The sequence below is a fragment of the Ambystoma mexicanum genome, chromosome 5q (assembly GCF_040938575.1).
Source record: "Ambystoma mexicanum isolate Mex_15411 chromosome 5q, UKY_AmexF1_1, whole genome shotgun sequence".
Taxonomy (NCBI): Eukaryota; Metazoa; Chordata; class Amphibia; order Caudata; family Ambystomatidae; genus Ambystoma; species Ambystoma mexicanum.
In genome coordinates this window covers 1,242,125,298-1,242,138,468 of record NC_090933.1, presented here as the reverse complement: position 1 = coordinate 1,242,138,468, position 13,171 = coordinate 1,242,125,298, and the positions used below count along the sequence as shown (strand labels likewise).

The window sequence follows — 13,171 nt, the reverse complement described above, 5'->3', positions numbered from 1 at the left end:
CATATTCGTCCGGAACTTCGGTGGTATCCAGCTCGTGACGCAAGTCGCCTTCCTGCCAAATGCAAGCTTCCCCGCATCAAGGGATCCTGTCCTGGAAGGTCTTCTTCTACTGCAACCGGAGAGACGCCTGTAGTTACCCATAGGCGATGACTGTCGCTGGAACCAGCCTTCCCCCGTCTGGTTGTGTCAGGAAGAGGCCTGCATCAGTGCTATGATGAATCGGACAATGTCACCACTTCTTTCCCAGAGGTAGCTTGTTCCCATGTGGCAGCTCTATGAGGGAGGACCACATGGGGGGGGGCGACCCTCAGGGGGAGGATATGCCCTAATGGCATATTGTTACCCTCTGCCTCAAACCGTTGCCAGGTCTACTTGAAATATTCCCCAATATCACACAGGGAATAGTATGTCAACAACTGAGATGAGGAACAAGCAGGGAGCAGTAATGTCTACTCCTGGTGTCTGGATTCCAACTCTGCTGCTATTCTCACTCCTTCTCGATCTCTCCTCTGCATTTTACACAGTCAACCATTCCATCTCATACAAAGGCTCTGCGATACCCTTGGTATCTCGGAACGGGCACCCCTGCTTACTCCTTCTTCCCTTCACTCTGGCCTTCCTCCTTGGGCTCTTCCCCTGCTCCTTCTTCTGAAGCCAGAAACCTTGGAGTCATTTCGACTCCTCTTTCTCCTTCCTCCCTCACACTCAGGACATTGCCAAGAAGTCCCTTCTCAAAGGAATTCTCCCTTTTCTCACTTTCCCCCAGAGACTCAATGTTACCCGAGCCCTGGTTCTCTCTAGGCTTGACTATTGCAATAGTCTCCTCCTGAATCTACCTTCTTCCACTCTGCGACCCATCCAGCTAATCCAGAATAGGGCAGCAAGACTGTTCCTTGGCCTTAAGCCCAGGGACTGCCTCTCTCCTGCCCTAAAAAGTCTTCATTGGCTCCCGGTTGCTGCACGGATTCAATTCAAATCCCTCTGCATCATCCACAAGGCTGTCTTGGCCCAGGGACCACACTATCTTCAACTTTATCTTACTAAATACTCTCACGCAAGAACACTTCGTTCCTCTGGCATCAACTCTTTGTATGTAAAGCATTTTGCTAAACAGAGGGTAGACGATCGATCACTTTCCTCAGCTGGCTCCCTCCTATGGAACTTCCCCATGCCTCTGCGCTTTAAGCAGGACTTTGTTAAAATTACTGAACCTCCTCAAGGCCTTCCTCTTCACCTCCTCCTTCCCTTCTTCTCTCCTCTGCTAATCCCACAGTTGCTGTGATTTGTGTTTGTGGCCCTTATGCATCCTCAGGCCCCTGACCTCCCATACCCAATAGGCCCAGCTCCCGTCTTCCCTCAGCACTTGCCATGGCACACCCTCCGCCCTGGAGGATCGCACTTACTCCTAACATGGCACTTGGCCATGTAGCACTCAACAACCCAAGCACTTCATCTGTGGCTAACCCATGAGCCCGGACTCCCTAGCACTTACTCCCTCTGCCCTTTTCCTTGCTGCACTTGCACGTTCTGAATACTCACATGGCATAGTAGGTACGTCTTTCCTCTTTCCCTCCACTGCTCTTATTAATTATTGTGTTATGTAATGTATTTCACTCCCTTGCTCCTCCCCCTCGCCCTGTGGGCGCTTTGAAACTGTATTTTACTTGCTGTACAAGCGCCTAACAAGCAAACAATAAATAAATAAAATACAAAATAAATCCACTATCAGCTTTCTCAACATCACATTAGAAACACCAAGACAACAACTGAGATGAGAGAGGAATGGAGCAATGAAGATGACGAAGACCGGTAAGCCAATGCAGTGATCTAGTCTTTGGAGACTGTGCAAACCTGCTGGGAAGTTTAAATATGCTGCAGCCGACAGACGTGAAGGAGAGGACGAAGTGCAGAGACCGGGTGATGCCGCGAGCTGCGGAAAGCGGCGCAGAGGAGAGCCCTGACGGCGTAAGGCAGAGGGCCCGCCGCCTGAAAGTAAGAGGCAGCGGGAACCGCGCATAGTGGAACAGGACGCGACGAAGACACATCGGCTAACAGGACGCACGCTGAGTAAACAAACTGAACGGAGAAGAAGTGAAGAGGCGAGGGGGACATTTAAAACACCCGGTGAGCCCACGGAAGACAAACTGGTTACCAGGTTGCATTAAAATGTATGCAGTTCCATGAAAATAAAGGGAGAAACGCAAGGTGACACCTGTAAAGGGTTTAAGATATTTTTGAACCGTGACAAGAACGGGTTGCTGGACTCATGTTTAAGGAGAGAAAGCAAAGTAAATACAACAACGAATATTGAAACAAATATTGCTAAACAAGAACTGATAAACCAACACTGGGCTAATATCACTGGGTGGGTAAAAAGAAAAATAATTACATGCAAGTCCTGGCAGTAGAGTATACCAGACAAAATCAAGTGTTTAAGAAAGACTGAATGTCAAGTGTTTTGAAAGAACTGTACAGAAGTCCTGGCAGGAGAGTATACCTGGCGAAGTTAAATGTTAGAAGGAAAGTGAAAGAGAATCTCAAGGAAGACCCATGCCCTTGAGATTGTGAATTATCACGTAGATGAAAATGAACCTGGCAGGAGAGTATACCAGGTGACCTGTGAGTCTGGAACCTGCATATTAATTGGAGTACAATATTGCTGTGCATCGATTTGCTATTCAAATGTGTTAATTTATAGTGAATGGGCGGTGTCTACTGACCACCCCACAACAAGTGTATATTTGTTAAGAGTGTTTACTTACCTTGCCCGATTGCACCAAGACACCTTTAGTAATACCACTAAACTCATTTACTGTTACTGCATGCAGTAAATACCAGATACCTTGAAAGGTCTGCATGATTCCAAGTCATGCAGACATTTTTTTTTCTATTTCCCATAGGACTCGATGGGATTTGGCATTTACTGCATGTCGTAAATACAGCAGGAGGTACTGCTTTTATGTGGCGGTAATTCCCTCCACACAAAAGCAGGCAGAAAAGATTTTTGGTAACAAAACTTGAGATTTGGTAAAAATGGTCAAACATCTGCTATTATAAAATACCAGAAGTTTCACCACTACTACCAAATTGAATCGGGTCCTTTGTCTCTGGTATCAAATTTCAGACTTTCGTTTGGACCTGGCTTACTTCTGAAGGATGAGTGCTAATGTAGCTGACCAACAGAAAATATGACCACCCATAAAACTCTCACTACATGGGTGTACCTTACATACTTTTAAAAATATTTCTCAGTAAGCTGAAGCTCTTCGGCACAAATGTATCAGACTAGAGAGATTGAGTATTCTTGAAATCAACACTTTTTGGGACATTATTACACTTAAACAATATCTTGATCAGAACAAAATTCCTAGGGCTCTAAGCATAATAATCCTGCCAGATTTTGAGAATCCGCTACATAACGATCCAGCTAACAGATAGTAGATAGATAGATAGATAGATAGATAGATAGATAGATAGATAGATAGATAGATAGATAGATAGATAGATAGATAGATAGATAGATAGATAGATAGATAGAAAGATAATCTCAATGCTAGTTCTAAAACTATGACCAAACTGCTGGTTCAGCATGCGGAAAAAGGGAACATGCAAGAATTGTAGTTCAAATAGTCATCCGCAAAAAAGAAATGGAGGCTATGGAAGCACCTGCAACAACGAAAGATAAGAATTATAAAACTATGTATACCATCCTCAGACAACATCAAGATGAAGTCAAATTTAGGAATTTGAGAAAATTCTCCATAGATGAGTAAGACTACAGAGAGGACAGGGTCTTCACTTATCAACCAAAATATGATGACCCCGCAAGATTTCAAGGGAGTAGTGCTGCCTCTTCTGCTGCCTACTCGCCTGCTAGTTCAGATATTGAAAGTGATCCATATTCCAAAAGAGTAACCAGGCAGCAGTTCCAGCTTCATCTATTAGCATTGGCACATGCAATCAATTTGAACCAGTTCTACGTTTGTGGACCAAATCTGCAGGTTCAAGAAGGGGAATCACAGGGCCAATATGACATGCATTACTTACCTTAAAAGCATTTCTGATGATTGTATCTGCTTAGATTCACATGCTGTGCATAGTCCGACATCCAGTGGTCACTGCAGAGTATTGCATTTTGTTTGTCGTAGTCGAAAAAGGGACGTCAACGTAGGCGTGTATTTAACACTATCCCTATAGTGACGTGTAGTGTAACTACAATCCCTCACGCGTCGCGGTCCCTCTGTTTGTATTTTTTCTGCCCTGAGGGATCCTTGTTAGTACGTGAGTGAGTACAGAAAAGAGAGAAAGTAATAAGACGTCTATGTTCCTTCCATCCGAGCAGGGAGGAAGGGTGGGCGCATGTGAATCTAAGCAGATACAATCATCAGAAATGCATTTAAGGTAAGTAATGCATGGTCTTCTGATGTTTGTTAATCTGCTTAGAATCACATGCTGTGCATAGACTAGCGAGCAGTACCCAAAGTTGGAGGTGGGTTGTGAGAAGGAACAGTAGAGAAAAGATGTCTTAGTACTGCTTGTCCCACCTGGGAATCAGATCTAGAATGGGCATCTAGACAGTAGTGTTTTGTAAAGGTGTGTACAGAACTCCAGTTTGCCGCTTTGCAAATGGACTCGAGGGGAACATTTGCAATGAATGCTATGGAATCCCCAGTGCCTCGAGTAGTGTGCGCTCTTGGCTTGAAGCGCAGTTTTCTCTTAGCAAGAGTGTAACAGAGAGTGATTTATTGGACAATCCATCTAGATATAGTGGATTTGGAAACTGCATCTCCTTCTCTTCCTGCCGCCACCGAGACAAATAATTGATTAGTCTTTCTCAGTGGTCTAGTTCTTTCCATATAAAACACGACCGCTCTGTGCACATCAAGTGTGTGCAGGCTCTTTTCTCCCAAGTTTGATTGGTTTTGAAAGAACGTTGGTAGTTCTATAGACTGGTTGACATGGAATTTTGAAATACATTTTGGTGCAAACCTAGGGTGCTTGCGTAGAACTACCTAATCTTTGTGAACTGTTACAAAGGGATCTAGTATAGAGAGCGCTTGTAGTTCACTTACTCTCCTAATGGAGGTGATAGCTATTAAGAAAGCAGTTTTAAGAGTGAGGTTCTTAAGTGTTGCTTTGTGCATGGGTTCGAAGGGGGAGCCCATTAGCCTGGTTAGTACAACATTCAGGTCCCATCCGGGAGCTGGGTTAGATATAGGAGGGTGGATCCTCTTCACTCCCTCCATGAAGGCTTTAATAACTGGACCTTTCCACCATGACACCTTATGTTGTGACGTGGTGTATGCGGAGAGTGCAGCTAGGTGAACTTTAATAGAATGAAAGACTAATCCTGAGTGTAACAAGTGAGTCAGGTATAGGACAATTTGTGTGGGAGAGCAGTCAACAGGGTTGATGCTTTTAGCTCTACACCAAATGACGAACCGTGCCCACTTGCTAGAATAGCAGTAACGAGTGTTCAGTTTTCTTTCCTCCCTAAGAATGTCCATGCATCTCTGAGGGAGCTGCAAATGTCCAAATTCTATGACCTCAGGAGCCAGGCTGCTAAGTTCAGGGTCTGTGGGCATGGGTGCGGGGTCCTGCCCCTGTCCTGTGACAGCATGTTGTACGGGCAGGGTAGTTTCACCGGTGAAGACAGTGACATCTCAATTGGGTGAGCGAACCAGGGTTGCCGGGCCCACATTGGGGCCACTAGTATCATGGTAACTGGTTCCTGGTGCATCTTGTTGAGAAGGGGAGTCGGGGGGGGAAAAGCGTAGACAAATTTCCCTGACCGTGTTATCCAGAGACCGTTCCCCTTGGAGCGGTTCTGTGAGTACCTGGAGGCGTAATCTTGGCATTGGGTGTTCTCCAGAAATGCGAACAGATCTATTTCTGGGAATCCCCAATCTGCGAAAACGTTGGAGACGAGGTCTTCTTGTAATCGCCATTCGTACTCTGCGGGCAGTGGGAAGTCTCTGCTGAGTTTGCCTGCCAGAAGATTGAGTTCCCCTGGTACATGTTGAGATAGCAGGAACATGTTGTGTCTGAGAGCCCACTTCCAGATGTTCTGGGACAGCTTGGACAGTCCTGGAGAGTGAGTGCCCCCTTGCTTGTTCCGGTAGTACATGGCTGTGGTGCTGTCTGTGAGGACCAGCACTGTCTTCCCTTGAAGGGGTGTCTGGAAAGCCTTCAGTGCTTTGAAGACCGCCAGTAGTTCCAGCAAGTTTATGTGTTTGGATGCTATACTCGAGTCCAAACTCCGTGTGCAGTCTGATGGCATAGGTGAGCGCCCCATCCTGTGAGGGATGCGTCTGTGGTTAGAGTGGCTTCCACTGCAGAGGTGGCGAATGGTTTCCCTATTACGAGGTTTTCCTTCAACCACCACCGCAGAGAGAGAACCAGGGCCTGCGAGACCACCACTAGATCGTCCCGTTGTCCACTGGCCTGACACCACTGGCTGTTGAGCCACTCTTGCATTGGACGCATGCGCAGCCGCGCATGAGGTACCAAATAAATACATGACGCCCTCATTCCTAGCAATCGCATGGCTTTACGTACCATCACCTCTCGACCGGCTACATATTGAGGGATCTGAAACATCATATTTTGGACCCTCTCGTTGGAGGGAAAGACGAGGCTGTACTTTGTTTCGAATTAGAGCCCCTAGGAATTGCTGGACTTGGCTGGGGTCTAGGCTGGACTTCTTCTCGTTGATGGAGAAGCCCAGTTGGAACAAAAGGTCCACAGTCTTTTGGGTATTTGAGAAGCATGTCTCGTAAGAATCCCCTGTTATGAGCCAATCGTCGAGGTAAGGGTATACTGGAACGGACAACCTGCGCAGGTGGGCCGCTGCCACTGCCAGTACTTTCATGAATACCCTCGGCACTGACGCTATGCCGAAGGGTAGCACTTTGAACTTGTAGTGTTTGCCCTCTATCATGAACCTGAGGTATTTTCTGTGCGCTGGCAACATTGAAATATGAAAGTATGCATCTTTCATGTCCAGTTTTGCCATGTAATCCCCCTGTGAGAGCAGGGGAATTATTTCCTGTAAAGTCACCATACGAAATTTATGAGGTTTTACAAATTTGTTCGCTGGGCGAAGATCTAATACAGGGCGCATGGTTAAATCCTTTTTGGGTACAAGGAAGTACACTGAATAAATACCCTCCTTTACCTGTGATAGAAGCAAGACCTCTATTGCTCCTTTTTCTAGTAGCAGTTTGACTTCTTGAAGAAGGATGGCAAAGTGCTCCGGTGATAGGCATCGTCCCCTTGGGGGCCTGAATGTAGGGCACCGACTTAATTCGATGCAGTAACTGTGGGATATGGTTGACAGTACCCAGCGGTCTGTGGTTATTCCCTCCCATTCTGGTAGAAATGATGTTAACCGGCACCCCGACCGGAGATGCATGGGAGGGGACCCGAATCTTCGGGTCATTTGGTGTTGGTAGCCGGGGAGCCTGTAGGAGTGGGGCTTCCCTTGCCACGACGTTGTCCTCTCTGAGCATATTGTCTGCTGGTTCCTTGAGTGGAGGACCACTTGCCTGCTGAGGAGTAGTATTGTTGTTGGTTTTGTCGTTGGCCACGAAAAAAGCGTCTGTTGCCGTAACCTCGCTTATTAGGAGGTCTTGTGATCTGGTCTGGAGTCTTTAGGGTATCAAATTCCTTCTTAGCTGTCTCCAGTGCGTCGTCCACCGCCTTACCAAACAGGTTTGAGTCCTCAATTGGTTTATTGATGAGGGACGCCTGGGTCTCTGGCTTAAAACCGGAGTTCCTGAGCCAGACATGGCACTTGAGAAGTACCCCCTGGACTAATGACCGGCCAGCTGTCTCTGCAGCATCTAGCGTGTTTTTAAAGATGCTCTGGTTTACCCGAGTACCTTCTGTCACAGTGGATAACAAACAGGTTCGTAAGGGCTCAGGGACTTCTTCGAGGCCTTCGCGTAACTTACCCCATTGGACATCCGCGTAGCTTGCCAGTAAGGTATTGTTACTGGCAATTCTGGTGGAGAAAACTGCTGGGATGTAATCCTTTTACCCAAGGCATAAAGCTTCTTTCCCTCCTTGTCTGGGGGTGCCTCGCTAGTAGATCGCGAAACCCCTGCCCTTTTCCTCGTGGTGATTACTATCAAGGAATCAGGTATTGAGTGACCCCTAATATATAAGGTTGACCCCTCTAACCAATGCAGTTGTCGAAAAAGATGGAATGAGTTGTCTTTTGACTGAGGTGAGAAGGGGAATGGCCTGACTAGTAGGTGGTTTCTCCTTAATTATTTTCTCCACACAGTCTATCGCTGGAGTAATTTCCCCTGTATCAATTTCAAAATGTGCTGCTGCCTTACGTAGCAGTGCATTGAAAGTGGGCTGGTCATCCACCGGTGACGGGTTTCTGACCGGTGTGGTTTGAGGAGAGGACAGATCCAGAACGTCAGGATCTGTTGACACCCCTGGAGACTGCCAAGGCTGTGAGGCACTTATGTCAGGGTCTTCTTCGAAGCCCTTTCCCCCCATGTCTGGGTATTCTTCAAAGCCCTCCACAGGGTCTTGTAGTTCCTCATTATTTAGGAACTAATCATCCTCTTGAAATTAAGTGTCCTCTTCAGTGAGGTCATATGCATGAATATCCTCTTGAAGTGGGTCAAAGAGTTTTAGATATTTGGCCCTCGGGTCTTCATGAAGTATCGCCCTTGGCCTCTTCAGTGTAACGTGTTCAGGGGTGTAGGGACGTCAGCCGCCCGCAGAGTCGCAGTGTGCCGGTCCGGTAACAACGGTGCCGGTAGGCTTACCGGCAACGTTGTTACCTGACCGGCACACTCGTAATGAGGCCCATTGTCTCAATACATCAACCAGCTATTACTGAAAGAGGTTACCATTACCTCAACATACTTGCGTGATACAATGCATGTACTACAATTACTTGATAACCTGGAATGGGAAAAATGTAATATACTTGTGCCTTTGGACGTGAAGTCACTTTCTACATCTATCAGACACGACTTAGCTATTGCAAGCGTCAATTATATTTTTCGAGAACAATCTGCCTCCTTTCAGACACATTTGAAATGGTTAAAGAATGTTTACACTTCCCTCTCAACAATGTGTTTTGTTCAATGGACAATATTATAAACAACCAGTTGGTGTATCAATGGAACTTGAAAGGGTGGATAGAAGTGAAACCTAGTATCACATATAGAAAAGCACCTACCTTAAGGAACATCCTGAGTCCCTCTTTCATGTCAGACCAATTCAACGACGCCTTGCATTGGTTGCAAAAGGGACAACCGGTTGGGTTTCACAAATGCAGCACCTGTTCTACGTGCAGGTATGTGTTCAACACTGATACTGTAAATTTTGGTAAATTGAGGTCCTATGATATTCGCCAATTCATTAACTGTAAGACCAAATTTGTGATTTAATGTATAATATATGTCTGTGGACTCCATTATATTGGGAGTCCCATCCTAGAGCTCAGGATTAGGATCTGGGAACACCTCAGCACGATTGGTAATCAGGAGTCAAAATATCCATTGGCCTTACATTTGGATGAGAGTCACCAAATCGACAATAAAGATGATCTCTGCTTCATGGTACTCATGCAGGTATCAACATCAAAACGAGGTGGCAATCGAGAACTTAAATTAAGGCAACTTGTAGCGCGACTGATCTGTAAATACAGAACGGTCAGTGATGGCCTGAACACAGACCATTAATTTCTCTATTTTTATAAAATAGGCATGCACAGTTGGCTTTCTTCGGATGTCAGTAAATGGGGTATATGATATCAAATACAAGTGTCAATGCTTACGTGCAGTAAATTGTTTTGGCTAAATGAGCCTTCCAAAGACGTTTTTGGAATCTGTTAAAGCTGACCACAGGTTTTCACCTCTGCCTCCTGTATTATACATGCTTTTTGGGGTTAATTAACTTGTATGAATATTTTCAGGAACTCATATGCTCTAATGATGGATACTTATGATTTTTCATCAAACTAGTTCTAATTGTGATGTGGGTTTCAAAGATGCATCATGTACAGGGATTTACATGAATGGATGCTCATTATGAGTTTAATTGTACTAGTTAACATTGAAATTAAGGTATCTAAGCTGTACCATCCACAGGTATCTGCAAGAATGTCATACTTACCCTTGTGGAAGATATGCTCACTAGGAGTTTGATAACAATAGTCCATGCAGGGGTTTCTGTTCAAGTGGGGCACAACCTTTCATCTTTTGTTTTTCGTATCATAATGATGTACAACTATACATACACTTTTATCTTATACATGTGGTTGTATTAATTTTTGGCCCATATATTTTTTTCATTATGAGCCTGATTATTATGGTTTAAAGCTGGGCCAATGCCAGAGAGCCAGTTACCAGCAGGAAGAAGTGGTTCATCTTTTTCATTTTGTTGCCGATCCATGGGGACGATCCACAATAATCATTTGAACCATCAGGGATTGGAGATATGTTTGTTAATAGCAAAGTGTAGTGCAGGATTATATTTAATCAAATTTAATTAATCAGACTGACTTCCAGTATGCACGAGAACCATGTAGTATTGGGTTCCACACTATGTGACACTCCACGCCAAGCTCGCAGTCCACACTCGCTCAGGTTTGACTTCCGGCCCCAGATGGCGTTCCGGAGTAAGTAAATGAACTGTCTGAGGTCAGAGTCTTGCAGATGCAGAGTTGCCAAAAGGTGCAGTATATATTCTTGGTAAGAGACAGAGACCCATTTTTCATCACATTGTATTGTGATTTAATTTTACATATTCACAGATAATCTAAATAGCGGGAAATAAGCATTAATTTGAGAACGCTGGTTGCTTTTTTCTTTTAACCGTCATTATCCGCATTAGTAGCAGCCTACATTGTTCAGGTAATTTTAAGAACCTTTGCCATTCGGTCTATCTAGATGGTGGCAGCTACTTTGGCAAGTTTACAATATTTTTGACACATAGCCGAGGACTTTATTTCAGATGTATTTGTTTTTAGATATCGTGGTGGAAAAACTCGAAACTTGTAAATTAAATTCTGAGTTTCCCAGGTATGTTTCCATATAACACCCAGCACTAGATACACGGGGGGAAGGTTTTTGGGAGACAACACAGGTTATAACATAGGTCTCTTCACCAACAGGTACCATAAGGTTGAATATCAACCAGTTCAGAGTATCTGAACCAGTATTGGATGGTGGGCACTACCATATGAGGCATTGGTGGTGGGGTTACTTTTTCACGCTAGTGAGAAGCTTTATGCAAAGATAAACTATCATTTGAATTTGGGTGTATAATGTATTGACATTTAAACCCCTATGGGGGATGATGGTGAAATTATATTTAGACACAATAAGGTGGTGGAACTTGTGTAGCAACAATAAGCATGATTATGCATGAAATCGAAGGGTGTGGCAATGGCGCAGGCGCAAATCTAGATTAGTAAGATGGACATGGAATAGATTTGTATACAATGGAACTATAATAATGGAATGTTCTCTGTGCTTTCCCTAAATTTATGTATTTTTCAATATTTAATTTCGCATCACCTTTCAATGCAATTGTATTGGATGCCCTGTGTTGACACACATATTGTTACCAACAATGGTGTATTTTTCAAACCAATGTATTATTTAAGACAATGCTTTATTTTGATTAGATGTGTATATTTTGGTGTTCTTTGGATTGGATTTACTTTTTGTTTCGGCAAATCCCATTTTTTATTATTGTTGTACTTCCTATATGTATGTTTTAATTATTGCATTACATTAATGATTATATGGGTGATTGACAAATTCAGCCTGGAAAAAACATTGGTGGTCAGAACACGTGTCGCCTGAACGTTTTGATTAAATATATTTGTAATCTGCGCAGTGTGACAGAGCATGATTTCAATTTTACCCGTAATAGTCATCTGTGCCTTCTGAATTGTTGAGTAGTAGATCTTACTCACTGTGACTGAATAGGTGCACAGTATAGCAAACACCAGACTGAGGCAAAAAGGGGTCTTTCTTTATCGATCTGTTCCAAAGACTAAGTTTGAGTTGAGTTCAGCATGTGAAATCTCCCCCACACACCAGATAACAGTACAGTTTGGGCTGAACTTATAACAGCAGTGGGCCCCTGCCATTTCTTACGTTGAAAAGCAAGGATACCTCACTAAAAAGATAATGTTCTTCTTAGCATGCTCAGACCTCCAGAATCACTGTGGCCAACTGCACAACAAAAATCAACGGATCAGGTCGCAGTACTTCAATATTTTCATGTGTCCTTTGGTGGAAGTATTCGTGAAAATATCTAGGTCTGCATGGAGAAGGATGCTGCCAGTGAAATAAAAATGAATAGATGTCTGTAGCACATCCATACCTGGAAGAATCAGAACTACCGTGGCTTAATGGGACAAAAGTAGAGATACTGCTGATGGATGCCCTCATCTCGCACGTATCCTTCACTTGCCCACAGGGTTTGGCAATGGCCCCTAGATCTTCGAAGCAAGTAAAGAACGTTGATATTCTGTTTTTATTCCGAGCTCTCACTCCGCAAGCAGATATCTTCAGTTTAGGAAAGACTGAAGACCTGTCTCTTTTTACGACAACTTGGTGTAACCTAGACTCCGATTATCTTGGGCGCACCTCCATCCGTATATTATACAGTGATCATTTCTAATGTTTCTTTATAACTTGTTAAATTCTTGCTCCAAATGTTAGTTCTATGATCTGTACAGTGCTCAATTGCTCCTGAGCTAGGTACACTATAAAAATATATAATAACTAGTGTACAGGCCCGTGTACACAGGCCACAGTGCAGGTTTTCATTAACACAGTAGGACCAGGATATATCCTAAGCCTGCAGCTCCCTCTAGCGGTGACAACAGGCAAAGCTATGCAAATTGGACCACTGTATTTCCTAAGGCAACAGCTCCCTCTAGCGGAACATTCTGTGCGTTCGGGCAGCCTCTACAGCGCATGATGGCTTCAGAAAAACATACACCTGGCCTTTTATTATATAAGATATCTGCCGTTGAGAAAAGCATAATTATCAGACTTGTGATACTAAAAGTCCTCCCACTTCTTTAATCTAACCACCAATAGCGAGAGCACATGCACTTCAATGACTGTGACTTGTTTAATGCCAGTGCCGGATGAAAGGAACTTCAGAAGCACACAGA

At 44.2% G+C, this 13,171-nt stretch overlaps 1 protein-coding gene across 2 annotated transcripts in view; it reads right to left on the bottom strand.

Annotated features, from left to right (window-relative positions):
• The window catches only part of RHPN1 (rhophilin Rho GTPase binding protein 1), a 366,143-nt gene that overhangs the window by 33,160 nt on the left and 319,812 nt on the right, over positions 1-13,171 (bottom strand). The window lies entirely within an intron of this gene.